The sequence below is a fragment of the Triticum urartu genome, chromosome 4, assembly GCF_003073215.2.
Source record: "Triticum urartu cultivar G1812 chromosome 4, Tu2.1, whole genome shotgun sequence".
NCBI lineage: Eukaryota > Viridiplantae > Streptophyta > Magnoliopsida > Poales > Poaceae > Triticum > Triticum urartu.
The window spans coordinates 407,571,504-407,592,611 of NC_053025.1; positions in this window are offsets into that span (position 1 = coordinate 407,571,504).

Here is a 21,108-nt window from a genome sequence, read left to right on the forward strand (position 1 = left end):
CCTCACCGTAAAGGCAGAGATAAAACAGCTCGGGGACACACATATGACCTACGACGGGACTTGGACTGTAGAGCAGGTCAGAACAAATCGATCTATGGATCACGGGGACGTGCCCCGACACGCGATAACGGCTATCTACACTACAAAAAATACACTTCCGTGATGATACGTGTTTGTCACAATAGGTCACGCTTTCTGTCATGCATGTACATCCATGACAATTTTATGACAGAATCAAGATAGTCATACCTGTGTTGTCATAGAAGTGTTCCATGACATTACCAAAATTATCATCACGGAAGTGTCCACTTCCATGACAATAAATCACGCATCACAGAAGTGCTTTCATCAAGGGTGACCGACACGTGGCATCCACCATAACGGAACACCGTTAAGCTATCGAGTCCAGTTTTGGATCCGATAACCCGTTAACAGCCCACCAATGGGGATTTTCCATGTATAAAATCATCATTGGCTGGAGGAAACACGTGTCGGCTCACTGTTGGGACAGATGTCATCCACTCATTGGACCCAAAGCACCTATGATACATCGGCACGTGGCACAGCCCAACAGAGGCCCATTCCTGTGAAAAGGCTGGCCCGTTTGACTTGGTCAAAAGGTGGCGGGCCGGCCCACGGCAAGCCTGTTAATGGCCTTTTCGTATATAGCCCATTTACAACCCGCTAACATAGGGCCTGTTTACGGCCTATCCGAATTAGGCCCAGTAGCGTCATCTGGGCCATCCAATATAATTCCAACCCGTTTTAACTTCCGACCCATGTATGGCCCATGACGTCTTTCGGCCCATATGAGGCCCTTAGTAACCCTCGGCCCATTAACGGCCCATGGTAAAACTGGCCCGTAATGAACAGTGTATCACTTTATACCCATTAACGGCCCATTATTCCGTTGGGCCGTTTCCAGCCCATGTTATCTTTCGGCCTTCTCAGGGCCCATTTATTCTTGGGCTCATTTCCAGCATTCATTTACTTTTGGCCCATTATTGTCATTTTCTGCTTGTGGGCCAAATTCAGCCCGTGGTTACAGTCAGCCCGTTTGTGGCCCGTTAATACGTTGGTCCGTTTTCATAGCGTCATCAAATACGGCCGATTAACAATGACCCGTTATGGTCGGCCCATGAACGGACGATTTCAACTCTAGCCCATTTACGACCATAATGTAGTCTATTATGGGCCCATGTTTGGCCAACCGATCATACGACCCGTAGAAGGCCCATTGATGATACGACCCGTAGAAGGCCCATTGTGTGTACGGCCCGTAGAAGGCCCATTGTTTCTACGCCCCATAGAAGGCCCATTGTTTATACGATCCTTAGAAGGCCCATTGTTTCTACGGCCCATAGGAGGCCCATGTTAACTACAGTAAATATGTAGCCCATGGTTAATGTGGCCTAGTTTTAAAAAATAGGTTATTGCGGCCACTAGCAAACCGCGGAAAAAGAACTGCACTGACTACAAGAAAACAAATAAACAAGACAATAAGGAAATAAATAAGCAAGCAACTTACGCTAGGCTATCACGGCTATTACACATATTACATCCACTGGGCATCAAAGTTCGCCACCAGTGCAAATATAGGGAACAAAGCAGCATATAAACGCTGCAGCAAAACAAGTCCAGAACTGAAACCACTTCAGAAGAGCTCAAGAAACAATATCCTGGGTACCCATAATGCTGGCAAGATGCTTAGCAAGCTTATTAACTTTCTCTTGTTTGGCGCTTAAATCCTCTAGCACTTGCTGTTGCACCAGAAAGTATGCATCTGAATTCTACAGGGACTTCCTCAGTCCTTCAGCTTCCTGTCGCATAACATTTGATCGATGTCTTTGAACTTGAAGTTGAGACTCAAGAAGCTGAACTGATCCAGGCAGCGAGTTTGAAGAGCTGGTGCCAGCAGTAGTAGCCAGTAACTCGAACACTACATCAAGACAGGACTTTGGGGTTGTCTCAGTGTCTTCAATGTAGTTTTTATCAGCTTTCTTGGAGACCAACAAGGATGTCTCACTATCTTGAACCTTATCTGCATTAATTCCTTTACCATTGCATAAAGGGGTACTCTTCTCCAATATTTTATCCGCGTTCTAAAAGAGAAACAAACAAACACATCACAGGTTTACAATGTAGTATATGAAACTCATTTTGGTAAACCAGTTCAGTAGTAAGGTTGACAGGATAATAGCATGAAATAAACATATCTCTATGTAGTATGGTCACTGTATGGTCTATATCATTCTAGTTTATGTTGCCAAATCAAGATAGATACACTTCAAATCATATCTATTTAAGACAAAGCAGCATAGAGAGATATAAGTGTGGGAAACTACACAACAATAACAACACTTGTAATGTGCATGGCATGAGAACATAACTGTTTATTCAATTGAAACTGAAATCAACATACAACAAGTTACAACAGCAAACACGTTAAAGAAACAAGTTTAAAACATACCTGTTGCACCATTGGAGTTTCAATTGCGTCCTTCAAATATGAAATTAGTTGGTATGAGTAAATATAGTGATGCAAGAGCAAAGTAGGATGAACCATAGCTACGGAACCTGACCTGAGAACAATTCTTCTTATGCTTTAAGCGTTGACTTGGGGTTCGGAGTGGTGGTCCTCGTGCTTTGGGCACTGCATTTGCCTTACTAACTACTCGTGTTTGGGTGCTCTGTGGTGGAGACGGTGCTGTGTCAACGGGAACTGGGTTACTATCTGCTGGGGTTGGGGTTAGAAGGGGTGTAGATGGTTCTCTGTCCAACTGGGTAGGGGTACAATCTGCGTGAGTCTGGGTTATGTGTGGTGGGGCCGGTTCTTGGGCAAGTAAAACCATGGTTCTATCTCCATCGACAGGTAGCACGATCTTTTCTGAAGATCGTGTTTTTACTCCCACAGATACTGCCATCACCCCCTCCAATTGAAATGGCTGATAAACAAGAAAAGGTAATCGAATGTACATACATTATAAGATAGACAGGTGCAATGGATAGTAGGGAAGAAAACATGGCATGAAATAATTCACATTTATGTTGTCTAACCAAACATAATAGCAGGACATAATTTCACATATATGATGGCTAATTAAACAATATAGCATGACACAATTTCACATGTATAATGGCTAACTAAACAGGATAGAATGACATACTTCAAAATATGATGACTATGTAAACATGATGACATGATATAACTATACGATGTGTCTATTAAAGTGGTTGGCATGCCATAAATCACAAACATTCCATCGATGGGAACATGATGGTATGATAGAATTCACGGATAGAATGACATAATTCAAAATATGATGACTATGTGAACAGGATGAGATGATATAACTATATTATGTCTTTAGGAAATGGGTTGGCATGCCATAATTCAGATACATGCTGTCTATGTAAACATCATGGCATGCTATGATTCAAATATATGATTTATATACTAAGGAAGTGAGCAGAGGGCAATCGCATATATGATGTGTCAACTAAGAAGATGGCATTCAATATCGTGTATATGATGTAAAAACTAAGCATTGCAATACAACATATGCCCCGCCAAGTTTGAGCATACACCTCAAGGGGGTAATAGGACTGGTCATCTGCCTCTGAATCCTCCTCTGAAGAGCTATCCGTAACCAGCAAGATATCTGCTTTAGCAGGTAGCATTGTCTGCTCTGAAGACCTTGTTTTCACTCTAGATTTCTCCATCACCAATTCAAATGGCTGATGCATAGGAAGAGCAGTTAAATATACAAACATTATCGACAAAAGAAATGAGAAATACAAAAAAGGATGACATGATATAATTCACATATATGACGCTTGGCTAAACAGCATGGCATTGCATAATTCACATATATAATGCCTTGCAACAAGATAGCATTGCATAATTCACTTATATAATGTCTTGCAACAAGATGGCATTGCATAATTCACATATATGGTAATTAGACACTAAACATGTGGCATTCACACAAAGCATGTCTAAACTAAGCAAATGACATAGCAATGCAAGATACCATACACACGATATGAGCAACATAACCCTGCCAAGTTAGAGCATGCACCTCAGGGGGGGGGGGAATAAGACTGGTCATCTGTCTCTGAATCCTCCTCTGAGGAGCTATCTGTAACCAGCAAGACATGTGCTTCGTCAGATAGCATTGTCTGCTCCGAAGACCTTGTTTCCACTCCAGATTTTTCCATGACCGTGCCGAATGGCTAATGCATAGGAAGAGTATTTGAATGTACTACAATTGTTGACAAATTTAACACGTAATAAAAAAATGATGTCATGATATAATTCACATATAAGATGACTGGCTAACCAGGATGGCATTGCAAAATTCACATATATGATGCCTGGCTAAACAAGACGGCATTGCATGATTCACATATACGATAAAGAAACTAAACAGATGGCATTGACACAAAGCATGTTTAAACTAAGCAGATGACATCTTTGATGTATACAGTAAGCAATGCAAGGCACCATATGCATGATATTACCAACATCAGCATGCCAAGTTAGAGCGAAGACCTCATGGGGTAAATAGGAGTGGTCTTCTGCTTCTGAATCCCCCTTAGAACAGTTATCTTCCTCTTGATTACGTTTCGAAATGGGTGGAGGGGAGCTGCCTTTGCGCCCACCATGGAGAGACGTCTGCATGAAATTTTATTGCCACGCAAGGCTCGTCTCTTTTGCTCTATATGTTCAATTCCATTGTGTACAATAACTGACATGCATAGGAATAAAACATAGTGAGATTATGTAAGGAGTGCATGCACAAATCCAGAGTGATGGTAGCAAACTGTGGATAGACCCAAAACCAATGATAGCAGGCATATAGTAGCTTTAGTTAAAAAATAAAGATAATGGCTCCTTTAATGTTTGTTTGCACCCAACATGAAACTCATAGTAGACACCCGAGATTAACCAGATAGTAGACAGATAGTACTAATTGCTGCCCCAATATGTACCCCACAACCATTTAAAAACTCAAGTTTCAGCATAAGTTTGGCCCTGACTCGGAGTCTAATAGGTGAACACGACGATAAAGTAGCATGTCATCATATTGAGCGATGCATAACGTAAGCAGACACGGAAGAGTGCGACCTGTCTTGCGGACACGTGTAGCCCTCAAGGTCATCTGCTCAGTTGATGATGGTAATGCAGTTGTCGTGGCTGCCGGCGGCGGGGAAGAAGATCTGAGGCGGTGAAATATAGTCTGGAGAGCGGATCCCTGCTGTGGTGAACCCTTCCGTCGTTGGAGCAGCTGAGCTGGGGTGGAACACAGCACCACAGGAGCAGGACAAACCACACAAGGTTTTCTTTGACACATATCTGTAACAGAAGTATTTGTGTAAGGGCTTGTTTGAATCTGAGGATTCTAACAATGTAGGGATAGGAAATAGACAGGAATAGGATAGGAATGCACGTGCAAAACAGAGAATTTTAAAACACATGATTTCTGCCAATCTGGGTGTTTGGTTCACAAGAATTGGAAGATCACAGGATGCAAAGAAGCATGGTAAGATTAAGTCAAACCACAAGAAAATGTACAGTTATAATGCTATTATGCTACTATCTCTTAGTCTTGTGCTTCATGAATAGGAATTTGAAAAGGAGGACAAGTGGAAATTAAAATTCCTACGATTTTTATGTCAAGGAGACACTAAAGGAACAAACCCTACAGTTTTCCTTTGCTCCATTCCTTTGCACCAAATTCATGAAAAGTAGTACCATAGGAAACTTTCCAATTCCTATGTTTTAATTCACTTTTCCTTTCAAGCACTGGCGATTCTAGTAGGCAGGCTTGAGCAAGGAAAAGCCTACACTAAAAAAATGTTTTTGTGCTACTTCTATTACTTTGGACCCAGGCCACTGCCCTACTAGCTCAACTCCCAGGGCCATCGACAAATGCACAGCTCAAACACGCAGAGATAAATAATGATGGCGTTCAAGAGAGTCCATCATGGATAGCTAAGTTGCCTGGTACCTCACTGCTTGTCATATAGTAGGATAAAATAATCGTATTACCCGTTACTCCGTGTGCTCAGTGGACAATATATATAACATGTAGAGTAAAAAAGATATGCAACAAGTGTACAACCTCTTTGGTGAAGCCATGTCGATCTCAGCGTGATTGGGTTGGCCGGTGAGGATGCTCCGGCTGACTTGGCTGTCGGAGGAGGGGAAGAAGATCTTAGGCATCTGGAGATGGAGCCCGAGGTACTGCTCCGCTGTGATGGAGGGTTTCGTCGTTGGAGCAGCTCCTGTGAGTTGTACGATGCCGAGGCTGAAGCAGGACAAGAGAGACAACGTTAACCTGAGTGGAATTCCAATAGCATCTCCAATAAATGACATAAAATACATAACCACAAAGTTCTAGATGTAAAATACATCAGCCACTCATCTCTGAACTTAACTGTCGAAACTGAATTTAACTGTCGAAACTGAACTTGATCGTCGAAACTGAATTTTGCTGTCAAAACTGAATTTTACTGTCGAAATTGAATGCACTAGAGGTGAGGCTACATGTCAGTCGACTAACTTTTTCATCTCTGGCCAGTCGATTTTGCAGCCGTTGGATACGAAATCAAGGGCCTGCAGTTCAACTTCAACCTCCACCCCCTGAGCCGCCAACCACCGCCGGCCAAATAGCCACCCGCGGCCGGCGGTGCGCCGCCCCGCCTGCCTCGAAAACACTCCCCACCACTGGTCCGCCGCCGCCCCGGCCATTCCTCTAGGCCCCCCCGTGCCGAGCTTTTTCTCCGGCGATCCCCACGCCACCGCCCCCAGCCTGAACCCTAAGATAGATAGTGGGGTACCTCTCCGGCGAGCCCCCTCCCCACTGCGGCTGGTTCTTCCTTAACTTCGGCGAGCCCCCACCCCTTGAAAATTGACTGAACCAAAAGTCGATTCAGTCGACTGAAGTGTAGCTAAATCGGAGCAGCATCGCAAGCAAGAGCAAGAGCGAGAGCAGCAGCGTGAGCAAGAGCAAGAGCAGACAAGGCAGGGGACCGAGAGCAAGAGCAGAGCAGTAGCGCGAGCGAGAGCTAAAGCAGCAGCAACTCCTACTGATGTGGACGTCACCGCCGAGGGAGCGACGCCGTGGAGGAAGTGGCCGGCGACGCCTCCGTGGACGGAGCCGCGCCGTGTCGGCTCGGGACCGAGCGCCGGCAGCACCGTGAGATCGAATCAAGAAGAAAATACGGCGATTAGTGTACAACCTCTTTGGTGGTGCCGATTAGGCCGCAACTTCATCTGAGGAAACGGTGATGATGATGCACTTCTGGTGGTGCAGGTGAAGACGGCGGTGTGGGAATGGAGGTGGCGCGAAAGATGAGGGGAACGTCAGGGCAGCTCCTTCGAGGTGGAGGACGGGGTGGCTGAACCGGCGGGATGACCAGATCAACGAAGGATCCTCATCCGGTACAGTGGATGAGGGACATTGAGGTGTTGCTGTGGACGATGTCGTCGGGGAAGAGGCTCCAGCTGGGTGGCGGACGGAGGAGGGTGTGGGGCTTCATGGGTTTTCCTGGCCTCGGTGTACGAATGGGTGGGCGGATGGGATGGGAGTGGGGAACCATGGCTTAGGGACGCGCTTGTCCAAAATGTGGGGTAAGTTACGAAAGTACCCCCACCGATTTGAGGCGGTTCTTTCGGTTCAGGGGTATCACGGGCATTTCGCGTGTCAGGATTTCACAGGAGGTGGGAGTTTTCGCGCGCGTTGTAATTTTGGAATACCAAGGCGCGAGTTGAGATGGAGGGAGTTGTCGGAGCACCACGAGACAAAGATTTATCTTAAATATTTCGGGGTAACAAGGCGCGGGTTGAAGAGGCAGGAGTTTCACAGCACGATAGACAGAGATGCTAGCTTGAAATTTTGGCATAACAAGGCGCGGCTTGAAATGTCGGGAGAACAAGCTTAACGTGTACCCCAAAGAAAGACAATTTAGACTAGTATGATATACTACGTACAATGTGTTTATCATGCACAACACACACACAGACACCATTTAGACTAGTATGGTACACGTGCATTGCATGCATGAGATTTGGCAACCAAATTATGAATAAATACCACATTATAGCATGTAAGCTTTGAGTCATATATGCATGATGTAGATGTTTGTTTAATTCTTATAGTTCATTTCATTCAAAATCATCTAGTTTTTATAAGAAAGCTAATCTATTTTAAGATTCATGGAATTGTGCATTGTAATGCATAAAGTAAAAACAAATCATGTAGAAAAACATTTGGGCAATTCTGATACGAAAGATTCTAGAACAAAGAAGAAGTGCTTGTGTTCTGAGGTTTGTGCATTATGCTTAAGTTCAACCATAGAGTCTTCTAGATTGTACATGTGGCAAAATCTGGTGGAATCTAGATGATATCCAACGACCAGTAGTGCTCAAATTTGCCAGCTCTGCACCATCGGACTGGCCTCATCCAACGACCATCTTTCAAAGTGAAAGTTATCCGCACACTATATAAAAATATAAAATAATATATATAGGGGTATAATATAGATATGTGATGCGAAAGCCACCCATCACCTCCAATTAGAATAGTGTGTCCATGCACAGATGCAATGTGGCCAACCGATGTCTGCCATCGGTATCTCAAATTCAAACCAGTCTGACCTTGTTCAATGTGTATACATTACAACATGATCGTTTCCAAACCACACCGCACAGATCTCCGTTATATTCATGCATGCATGGGTTTCAAACATCATGATCTCTTATTCTAATATTTGAATTCAACTTTACATTGATTATGACCTCACCTAGTCTTTTACACCCACACATTGGTCTTCTCTTTATAATTGTACCACTAACTTTGTCTCGTGCATGCATGCACACACACTATTAGTCGGCATTATCCATCGCACACATGCAATCTTTTTCTTCAGGTCGGTCTCCCATGAAGGCACACACACATCCCCCTCTCCATCATATCGGGCATTCTTTTATCTCTCACGTGCATGCGCAACGATCGATGTTCCTCTATGTGTGTTTATATATCTGGTCTTTCATAGTTTTCCACATAAACCGACCCATCTATATATCTAGTGAGGTCTCACCCGCTTTCCCACATCCACATCGATTAATCTATACCTCTCTATATAGGATTACATATATAGCTAATACACCCACATTAATTATATATCCAATGCCCCCCTCTCATCATCCATGCCTTCCGCTTCATCTCTCATACGCACGCACAATGGCAAAGACGAGGGCAGCAAGGGCCCTGCCCCCCTAACATCACTATATATCGAGGCTAATATGAATGTGATCATTAGACAATTGCTAGTAAAAATGGTTTAAGTTGATGAATTGGCCCTCCTCGTAAAGGATTAGCAATGTTTTGCCCCTAGCTCATGGGACATTTTTCATGGCTCCGCCACTGCGCGCAACAGCACACGTTCTCGCCCCCTCTCTCTAAATAGATCTCGCAGTTGTGCACTCCTTCATAGTCTCCCTCCACTCGGCCCCTCGCACCATCTTCTAGCCCCCACCGGATTTTGCCACATGTACAATCTAGCAGACTCCATGGTTGAACTTAAGCATAATGCACAAATCTCAAAACAATAGTGGTTCTCCTTTGTTCTAGAATCTTCCGTATCGTAACTGCCCAAACTTTTTTTCTAGTTGAATTGCCATTATTTGTTTTTACTTTATGCTTTACAATGCACAATTCCATGAATCATAAAATAGATTAAGGGCTTCTTTGATTCAAAGGATTCTCAAAGGAATTTTGGAGGATTCTAATCCTTAGGAATTTTTCCTATCTTGGTTGTTTGATTCGTAGGATTGTAAACCATAGGAAATTTTCCATATGATTCATTTGCACTAGATTTCATAGGAAACATCCCATCCACTCAAACCTCTTTGAAAGAATTTTGCGTTTTTTCTATGCACAATCAAACACTCGTACAATCCTGTAGGATGCAAGACGACATTCCACTCTAATCCCATGTTCTTCCTATTCCTGCGTTTTGGAAATCCTACGAATCAAAGAGGCCCTAGGTTTTTTTTATAAAAACTAATTGATTTTGAATGAGATGAACTATAAGAATTAAACGAAGGTCTACATTAGGCATATATGACTCAGAGCTTACATGCTATAGTGTGGTATTTATTCATAATTTGGTTGCAAAATCTGACGCGTGCAATGCACGTGTACCTTACTAGTACTTCGAGTATGTGCAAAACACAATGGCACGCTACACAATGTCTCTCTTACAGTTCATGAAGCCACGTGGTACATGTGGAGGCATTGTCGTGGCATCCTTGTGTGGATTGATCACAGTGACGTGCTGCTGGTTCCAGAAGAATGTACTCGTCCTCCCTGAGCCCCACTGGCGGTACATGCACGAAGCGAAGATGTGCACGCACGCCACACACACACTCATTCCCTCGCACGCACACGCGGGTACACTGGCAGACGCAATTTTGTACCAAGATCCACCCCATGTGATAATTTGACGCATGTAAAGTCCTTCACTTCATTGATGGTCAACTAATACAGCGCATGCAAGTCGAGTGGACGTGAGGGAGGAAGAAAGACATTACCACTCCACTACGCGCATGCGAGTAGTTAAATCATGGGTTGCTAGTAGTACTTCCATGGGTCTCCTTCGTATTTTGTGCCAATTTTTGACAGTAACATAATATTTACGCATCTGAGTAGTGTAGTCTACTTGAAATTTATGTTCCACTAAATTCATCGGGATCCGTTTAGGGCCTCGAAACCAAAACCCATCAATTTGTCTTTACCTTGTTCCCATCACATTCGAAAGTACTAGTGCTACAATTAAGTGCAAGCCTTCTCACACCTACTAGTACGTACCAAACCTGAACGTGTTCCCACTATGTAGGTATTAGTACTAGTGCTAGTACTTAGGTTATAAAAAGGGGAACTACCTAACCGAAAATTACTCTACCTTTCCTCCTCATAAGTGCTTCTTCTTCGTCCGTCCTTGCCATGTCCGGTGCACAGAGCTCTAGGTTGAGAACTACTTGTAACAAGGGAGCGGCAACCAAGGCTGCGGAAAAAAGGAGAGGGCTCGCCGCCACGCAGACCTCGAAAGATCTCTCACGGGCTAGCGATGGCTCCCAGGAGCGCCCTAGCCGCGGAGGCGAACATGCCGAGTTGGCGGCGCTGGAGTCATTATCCCTCGACGGCATGCCCGAACAGCTCAATAAGCACCTCAATAAGTAGAAGGAGTTCATCCACGGCTTGGTGGAACTGCTGAAGGAGAGCCTCGATGACATGCCTGCTGAGCTCAATAAGCAGGGGGAATTGATCGCCGGCTTGGTTATGCTACTGAAGAAGAGCATTGCCTCGGAGAAGAAGGCGACCGGCGAAATCCTGCAACTTCAGGAGGACAAGGCGAAGCTCTGCCACGAGCTCGACCTGCTGAAGGAGAAGAATGCCGGCTGGAAGAAGCTGCATGAGAGTAGTAGTTCCTCGATGAAGATGCTACAGGCCCTCGTCATGGAACAGAAGGAGGAGTTGGCGAAGCTCCGCATCGAGCACCCGGCTGCTGTCAAGGTACGTAATGCGGCCATGGAATAGATGATGAAGGCTCGCGTAGAGAAATCCCGCGTCATGGACAGAATGAAGAAGATGGCGGAGGAGACGCGCAAGGAGATGGAGGTCGTGGAGGCAATGAAGAAGCAGTTACGACTCCGCGGCGAATTAGATCATTTGGGGTGATAATCTTCCTTCTTATTTTGCTCCTGTGTTTCTTCTTTTGCTTCGGGTGTTTCGCCACACGTGTCATGTTCTCTGCGAGGCATGAATAGAACAATGCTAACAATGAGATGACTAGCAAATTAGATCATTTTTATTGCCATATGGCACTAGGCTGCCGTGTTTTGTGCTCCTCCGTCGTAGTACTACTCCAGTGGAAAACTTGAACATACCACACGGTTCTTTGCTCCTCCTCAGGTTGTCGGCACATTTATACGAGCAGTCAAATCACAAGGCCCCGCCTTCCAGCAGTAATGAGCCGTCAAATCACAAAGGCCCTCGCCTCTCATGAAAAGGACCAAGCTAGACTGCCCCGCCCTCTAGCCTTTTAAGAAATGTATACATTTGTAAAGTAGTAGTATTGATGGATTGCGCCATGGAGCAAAACTAACAAGATGAAATTAAAGAAAAAAGGTGGTACATATAGAGAGCGCTCGTCGCCAAATTATGCATATACTATATGACATTACCCACGGTACTAGTAACATAGACTAGTAACTAGTCTATGTTACTCTCCACTATGACCAGCCAAAGTCGAGGCGCGGATACCAACGAGGGCCTAGTTGTGTCTATACTTGGATAACTCACCCGGCTGCATGCACACCAGGAAGACGAAGGTCGTGTCATTAACCAAAACCTCGCGCCTCCATCCTAGCCTCCGTGTTTTAAACTTCTCGATCTCAAGGCCAAGGAGCAACGTGAAACCTATGATAGAGCCAATCGGATGGTTGAGAACACTACAATTCATAGCTACAGATGCGTGTGAGAGAGAGGACGAGTGCGTGCGTGCGTGCACCTCTTCTCAGAGTACAAGTGTATGTGGGTGGCATCAACCTAGCGAGTAGTGATGGTGCGCGCGAGAAGTCCCGAGAGATAGGTGTAATGCGTCTGAAAAAAGACTAGTCTATAGCTCGCCACGAGGCTATTCCTGTCGAGCGCCAAGCGTAAGATATGTATCCGACGGTGCCAGTTTTTGCACGTACACAACAGTAGAAAAAGAACTAGTACCATGGCATATGCTACACCATGGCCGAGAAAATGTGCCGACGTTACGCCATCCGGGAATAGTGTCGCACTTCGAAACTAGAACCGTCAATAAATTTTGAGCATTCTCGTCACATTCCAAATTACTACTACTACCACTCTATATTTAATTGCAAACCTATTCACACCGATCACAACCTAAACGGTTTCCCACTTAGGAGCGTATTAGTAGTACTCGGTTATAAATACTTATATGCTAAGATGACTGCACATTCCTCCTCAACTCCTCATCCACAAAAAACAATCAAGTCAATCAAGCCATGGCCAGCGTGAGTTCTGGGTCGAGAGATTTCCACCAGGGAGAGAGTGAGCATGGAAGAGGAAGCACGAGAGATGTCCCGTCCCGCTGCGAAAGCAGGCGACATGTCCAGCCGCGCAGCAGTAGCAGCATAGAGGTCCCGCCGTGCCGCCGAAGCAACACGGAGGTTCCGCCACGCAGTCGATGCAGCAGACTGGTCCGACCATGCCACGGAAGCAGCAGAGATGTCCCGCCGTGCCGCCGAAGCAGCACGGAGGTCCCGCCGCGCCGCGGCGGCCTGGGAAAATTTCTCGCAGGCAGGCGAGGACTCTTACACGCGCATGCATGCGATGGTCCATAGCTAGATGGACCAGATCTCCAGCTGGGCGAGGTTGTAGGATGAGGCTACTGGCGTCATCCGACAACTAGGGGAGGGCAATGTGAAGCTCCGGGGCGAGCGCAACCTGCTGAGGGCGAAGATCGCCGGAAGGGCGAAGTAGGAGGAGGAAACCGCTGCCTTGTTGCAGAGGACGGGCACCATTATCAAGAAACTTATGGACGAGAATGCCATGCTCCGCATCTAGCACAACATGCTGGTGGAGGAATCCATGGATGCTGCCAAGCAGCATATTAAGGACATGAAACTGATGAAAGAGATCATCGCCCGCCGCGAGAACTAGTCTCCGCGACCTACAACGCATAAAGAAAGTAGAGATCAGCGAGCCAGATCGTTGTATGCGTCTTCCTTCTTATTTTTCCCTTGTGTATTTCGGGCGTAGCCGCATGTGGATTTTTTAATTATCTTCCTAATTATGTAAGACAATTATTATCCACTCTCGTCGTCCTTGTATGTATTCATCAGTCTTGCTATAAGTCGCAGTAGATGCTATATAGGTCCGTCGGATCTTACATCAAGATCCGTGCAAAATTTTCTTTTCAGATTTTCGTTTTTCTCTCTTAAATCTCAGTCGAGCGAGACATTTCCACACAGAGGCTCGGGCGCCATTAATGGAGACCTTGGGAGAGAGGTGGATGACAGATGGAGGTCAAAGGGCTCTCCTCCCGATAAGCACGGGCAGGGGTCTGATCGCACGCCTCCCGTACTCAAATAGCTACCCTGCACGGCGCCTCCTAGCTAATAAAAAAAGGGGACACGTGGCAGCACATAAATGGTAAATAGAACGCCCACGGTTTCAATAATACTTGTGTTTCCAATTGTAACGTGACAGCACTTGTTCCAAAATGACTTTGTTGATTGTTAATGTGTGCGCCTTCGCAAATTGGACAACAAAATTACCACAGCATGTTGGTGCCAAGTCATGACACCAAGCAAAGTTTCATGATTTTCATGCGTGTTTCGAATTTACAGGAATTAAAAAACCAAGTTTCTTAATGTTTCCAGCCGAGCCATGACGCCCAGATGTTTGAATTTCATTCCCATTCCTGGCATGGGACCTAGAAATTTACCCGAGGACACACATGTGATTTTTCAACCAGCTTTGGTGCATTGGAGCATGTGCTTGTATTTAAAATTTGAATTATGCACACAGAGGTGACACGTTCCCTCTCAGAACCACGAGCCTTCTTGAGAGAAGCTCCGGTTTGCAAGAAACTTATACCAAAACTTGTTCCTATTCTGCAATTTTTTTTACCACAACATGGTAGTACCATGACATGACACCATGCCAAGTTTCATGATTTTCAGGCGTGTTTTGGATTTACAAGAATTTTAAAACCAAGCTTCTCAATGTTCTCGGCCGAACCACGATGCCCAGATGTTTGAATTTCATTCCCATTTCTTGCATGGGACCTAGAAATTCACCCGAGGACACACATGCCATTTTTCAATCAACTTTGGTGCACGGGAGCATGTGCTTGTAGTTCAAATTTGAATTATGCACATTAAATGACCAAAAACTCAATGTATAAAAAGGCCAAACGAACCCGGAATAATTCCAAAATTTAACAGGGCACTCATATAGTTCTATGTTGCCTCTGTAAAGAAAATCTGGGGGAAGGCAGCGTATATTGTTTCGCACACAAAGGTATAAAGAAATAAAGAAATTAGCATACCTATTTAATTCTTGGGTTCTTATTATTTATGCCACTAGTTGTGTATCACTACTCAGTTTTGCCATTAGAAGTTACAACTACTCAAAAAATGCCATCGATCCGTGAGATGACTGCTCAAAAATGCAATTAGATATCTAAAAAATGCCATCGTTAAGTTAGATGTTTGCTCAGAAATGCCATTAGACATTGTTATTTTCATGTCAAACCCGTTGACCATGTTACATGACAAAAATAAGCCGATTCTCACAATGATAAGTTAATGGTGTCTAGCACAACACACCCCTCAAAAAAAACTAAGCACCCTGGAATTCTTTGACAAAACTAAGCACCCTGAAATTCTTTGACAACTAAACTGCTGGCTATATGATGTTGGCCATATATATTGTATGTATATAATGTGAAGAAATGAGTGGTTGTACTATACCAACTAAAAGATGAAATGTACGAAATATAACGAGAAGAAACATAACATAGTTCTGCTGGGGGCTCAGCACAACACACCCTCAAATAAAACTAAGCACACCAGAAATTAAACTAAGCAACTAATCTGGTAGACACTGCATTAGAACCACCATGAGCAACAACACTGCCACCTTACTCGGAGTCCTCGTCCACGTCCTTGACTATGTCCTTGTCCCTCTTCCTCTTGGGCGATACTTCTTTGCTTGAACCACACACTTGGCTCTTGCTCTTCACCCAACCCTTGTAGATATTGAAACAAAGGTAGCCATCCATTGCAACATAGTGGATGTGGTCTATATCTAGTACAGTCCACTTCCATGCACGATGAAACGTGTGCGGAGGTTTCTTCAGTTCACCATACGAAGGATGAACCATGGCTCCTGCCAGGGTCAGCATTGAAGGCTGATCAAGGGAGGGCACCAGCCCTTCCTTCTGGAGGTCGAAGGGGTCACCTACAATGAGGCCTATCCGACCCAGGATTTCCTTGTCGTTCCTAAAGTCTACAGTAACGAATTTGACTCGGCCGCCCTTGAGGAAGTTCTTAAATTCCTCGCACTCAACGTCGGCATGGCATATGTGGTAGACCAAGCATAAGTCATGCACGCAAACCTGGATCACGGCGGGCTTCTTCTTTTCTGCCTCCTTTAGATTCTCCTCGCTTCCCAGGACTGTGGTGTACTCAACATCTAGCCCAATGACCCACTCATCATTTGAGTTTTCGAACATGCGTTTGAAGCGAGCAAGGCATTCTTTCACCGTTGCGGAAGAACGGGTGTAGATGACGTCGAACTCATCGTCGGTGATGGTTCTAACCTTGTACTCACCGCCGATCATGGAGATTTGGAACGCCATGGATTTGGGAGGAGGGTTAGGATTAGTGGAACTGCCATAATGTGAAAGGACGAGACGACTAGGAGCGGTTTATCGATTGTAAAAATGCCGAGTGGGGGGGGGGGGCGTGTGAATGGCAGGGTAGTGGCTTGCCTGGTGGATAAATGGATTCATGCACAGTACTATGGGGGCCCAATTAGATGTCATGTCTACTCGACGCCCAATTAAATGGCTTTCGATGTCATGTCAAGCATCGGGAAAATTACAGGTGATACGAAGCTTTCCATTCTCCCATGATACGGGCTTCCGATAGCCCTTGGATCTGAGATCGAACGGTTGCATGGATGATTCTAGACCTATGTGTGAATATCCTATCCTGGAGGGTTATTCTAGAAATTTTTAGCAACTTAGCATGCGACCATTCGATCTCAGATCCAAGGGCTGCCAGCAGCCCGTATCATGGTTGCGCCTACCACGACCGTCGCCTCGCTTGCGCGGTCGCGCCCTTGGAGATTTAACACAGTGCGTTAGGCTATCTGATGTTGGCATGTCATACATAGTTATCACTTAGTCACTCATACAACAAGGTTAGCTATAAGGTTGGCTATAAGAGTATTTTTTGTTTACTTCTCTCTATCTCTTTCTTCGTAGTATTTATTGCATTTGCCAAGGAGTGACCTCTTCCAATGAAATGGTGCTTAGATGAGGTGCTATGGGCATTAAATGGCTTAGCAACTCAAGTCCCCAATGCATAGGTGCTTAGTTTTTTGTTGCTAATTTTGCTTCATCTAGGTACACACGCTTATCACCATTTCTTCCCAAGGTCAGCAAACTAGTCTCTCTATTCTTAATTAACTTGCCACATCAGACTTTATGCCTATGTGGCAGGCTTAGCACCTGTAGGATCAAGTACAATAGTGGGCTATAAGCCCGCTTTACATGGAATTTTTGCATATGTGGGGGAAAGAGGCAAGGAAAAAGTGGAGGAGTGGGCTCTCAAGCAAGAGCCAGCCTCTACATGGTGGAGCATCGGGAGAGGCACCTGTATGGAGGTGGTCAGGAATCGGGAGACTCACACTGATCGTAGCGCCGCAGTTAAAATGATAATGGCAAATTGTTGACACACAAACACGTCACGTGTACCCTCGACGCCGGGGGTGATGCACCGCAGCTCACGTCGAAGGATACCCGACCGACAGCGCGATACGCAAGACAGTCGACGGGCACTTTTGCAGACCCGAAAACCCCACACCCCCGGGAGGGACCCCGTCAGGGAGTGCATCGGCTATGGGCTGCCCTAGGTCGATTCGCTCGCCCCTAGAGCATCGGGATTCGCAGCTCTCAAACACGAAGAACAGCGAAGAACAAGATAGAAAAACGGTGGAGAGATAAAACGTAGATGAAAAAGTAGTATATTGATTTGTTCGATTGTGTGTTGTTCAATCGGCCGTCACCCCCAACATATATAAGAGGCGGCTGGACTTCCCGTACAAGTAAAGGATTCATCTAGGCTTTCCTTACAAGAAAAATTACATTAATTCACGTCCTAGAGTCCTAATTCTATTCCAACTCGGATTCAGTCTGAATCTGGCCCAAACTCTGTCTTCCTTCTTGTGCGGGCCACCGGGCTTGCATATGATCTCCGATCGAGATGGCCCAAATATCAAAATTGTGCGCCTCGACGATACGAACAACTCTCATGTTGATCACTTTTTCAAATAAGGCCATCTTGAATACTTTTCGAGGTCATCTTTATCTTCCAGTCGGACTCGGTCTTGCAGTAGACTGGATTATCCGAGTCTCGTAGTGAATTTGTAGGCTATATATTATCTCTGATGATGATGACTCCAAAATCAAAGTTTACCGTCTTGATGATACGCACAACTTCTGTATTGAACACTTCTTCATCCAAGGTCATTTTGATAAACTTTCGAGCACATGTTCAATTTCACTCGGACTTGAGCTCATCCACTCAGATATTAGATACTTTCACTCGGATCGTCCGATTGGACTTTTTCACTCGGAAGACAATCTTTCACTCGGATGACTATATTTCCACTCGGATGACTATATTTCCACTCGGAAGGCACTATCTTATTCACTCGGATGACTATATTTCCACTCGGAAGGCACTATCTTATTCAATCGGCAAGTTTTCGTCCCAATGGTAATCTTTTCACTCGGAATATTTTCACCTGGACGACAATTTCACTCGGATGATCATATTTTCCCTCGGATGACTATATTTCCACTTGGATAATAATAAGTTCATCCGGTCAGCAAACTTTCACTCGACCGTAAAATTTCACTCGACCGTAAACTTTCACTCACATGGTAAACTTTTCACTCGGATTTCCGACTGAAAACATAGCCCGATCTTGATTTGTCTCTCCAGGCCTCATATGATCTCGGATTGAGACGATTTATATATGAAAATTGATCGGCTCGATGAGACTAAACTTTTCCATGTTGAAGGTTTTTCGATTCAAGGCCATATTGATGGCCGAATTACTCGCGCAACCTATCAGACAAGTGTTTGGCACCTCGCGCCATATTTCCGTTGAGGTTCAGTCTGCAGTATATTGCCTCTAACTTTTGCATATGAACTCGGATTGAGATGATTTATATATCAAAATCTATTGCCTCGACGAAGACAATTCCTTAAGAGTGCTCCTTCATCCAAGGTCATCTTGAAGACGTGATTGGCAAAAAACCACTCGGAACATCGAACTATGCCACTCGGAGTATAGTTTCGGTCCATAAGATAAAGTCGAATGAATATAACCGAAACATCAAAGTGGTTCCACTCGGTGACGTGAATATTTTTATGCTGAAAACTCATTCACTCGAGACCATCTTCATTGCAATCTGTATCTTGCCAAAATCAGGTGTCAACACATGCCCCCCTGTTTTTCGGCAAAGCTTGCACGCTGAAAAATAATATGCATAGTGTTTGTTCTAAGGACGATCAACACTCCATCGGCCATTTATTTTTCTCAGGGCGATAATTATGTATCGGCCATGTTTGTGCTAAGGGCGATAATCGTATATCGTCCATTGCCCACTTAGGCTTCCTGCCACACACTCGGGTGGTACTTCTTCAAATATTTGCCATTGAGAGCTCGAGGTAACAATGCCCCTTGTATTGATTCCACCAAATATGAATTTCCGGGAACAACTCTTGCAATTCTAAAAGGACCTTCCCAACTTGGAGACCACTTCCCGAATTTTCTATCTCTTGAACCAATCGGCAGAATCACTTTCCAAATGAGATCACCAACTTGAAAATTCTTCAATTTGACTTTCTTATTGTAAGCCCTTGCCACCCTCAACTTATCTCTCTCTATGGCATTCAAAGCAGCCAAACGTTTATCAGCAACCTCATCAATGTTGTCCATCATCAAGTTATAGAAGTCTATTGCCGATAAATCATTTTGTTTGGCTATTCTCAAAGCATTCAAATTTACTTCCACCGGTAAAATAGCGTCCTGACCATATACTAGCTCATATGGAGTCACTTTCGTAGCACCATGCCTTGAGATTCTATGTGCCCATAATGCCTCAGACAACAAGTCATGCCATCTCCTTGGATTATCCTCAATCTTCTTCTTGATGAGCTTGATTAAAATTTTATTGCTAGACTCAGCTTGTCCATTAGCTTGGGCATAATATGGAGAGGAATTGAGCAACTTTATGTTATAAGATTCGGCAAACTCTCTGACTTGGTGTGACATGAAAGATGAACCTTGATCTGTAGTTAACGTTTGAGGAATACCGAATCTATGAATAATGTGCTCGGTTATGAATTGAATTACCTCCGTATGCGTCATGTTCTTGAGAGGTACTGCTTCAGACCATTTAGTGAAATAATCAGTTGCCACCAATACGAACCGATGCCCTTTTGAGGAAGACGGATGGATTTGTCCAATGAAATCTAAACCCCAACCTCTGAAAGGCCACGGTTTGATAATAGGATGTAACATAGCAGCAGGAGCCAATTGAATATCACCAAACTTTTGACAAGCTTCACACCCCTTATAATATCTGAAGCAATCATTAATCATAGTCGGCCAATAAAACCCAGCACGTCGCAATAACCATTTCATCTTGGGAGCCGACTGGTGAGTGCCACAAATACCTTCATGTACATCTCCCATAGCAACTCTTTCCTGGTCCTCGTCCAAATACTTTAGAAGAACATCATCGACGGTTCGGCGATAAAGACCATCATCTCTCATTGTATACTTGAAAGCCACACGCCGAACATCCCTGTCCACCCTTTCACTCGGATTGCACAAGTAATAAACAATGGGCTTCCTCCAGTCGGGATTGTCACCTGCACTAGACTTTTTGTTAATGGCTGAATCAGTGGGTTCAGGTTCGGCCTCTCCCATATTGGCAAGACAAGACATCGGTCTTTGAGAGATATGAAACATGCCATGATCAACATGATATCCGGATGCTTGTTGTGCCAATTCATTTGCTTTCCAATTGTCATGTCTAGATATATGAGCAATGCTAAAGCAATCCAAAGTAGAAATTATATCTAGACATCTATCAAGATAAACATTAAGTGATTCGTCCAAACACTGAAAGACTTTGGATATTTGCTGTACCACTAGTAACGAATCACCATAAGCCTCAATATGCGTAGCACCTATAGCAAGTAACATC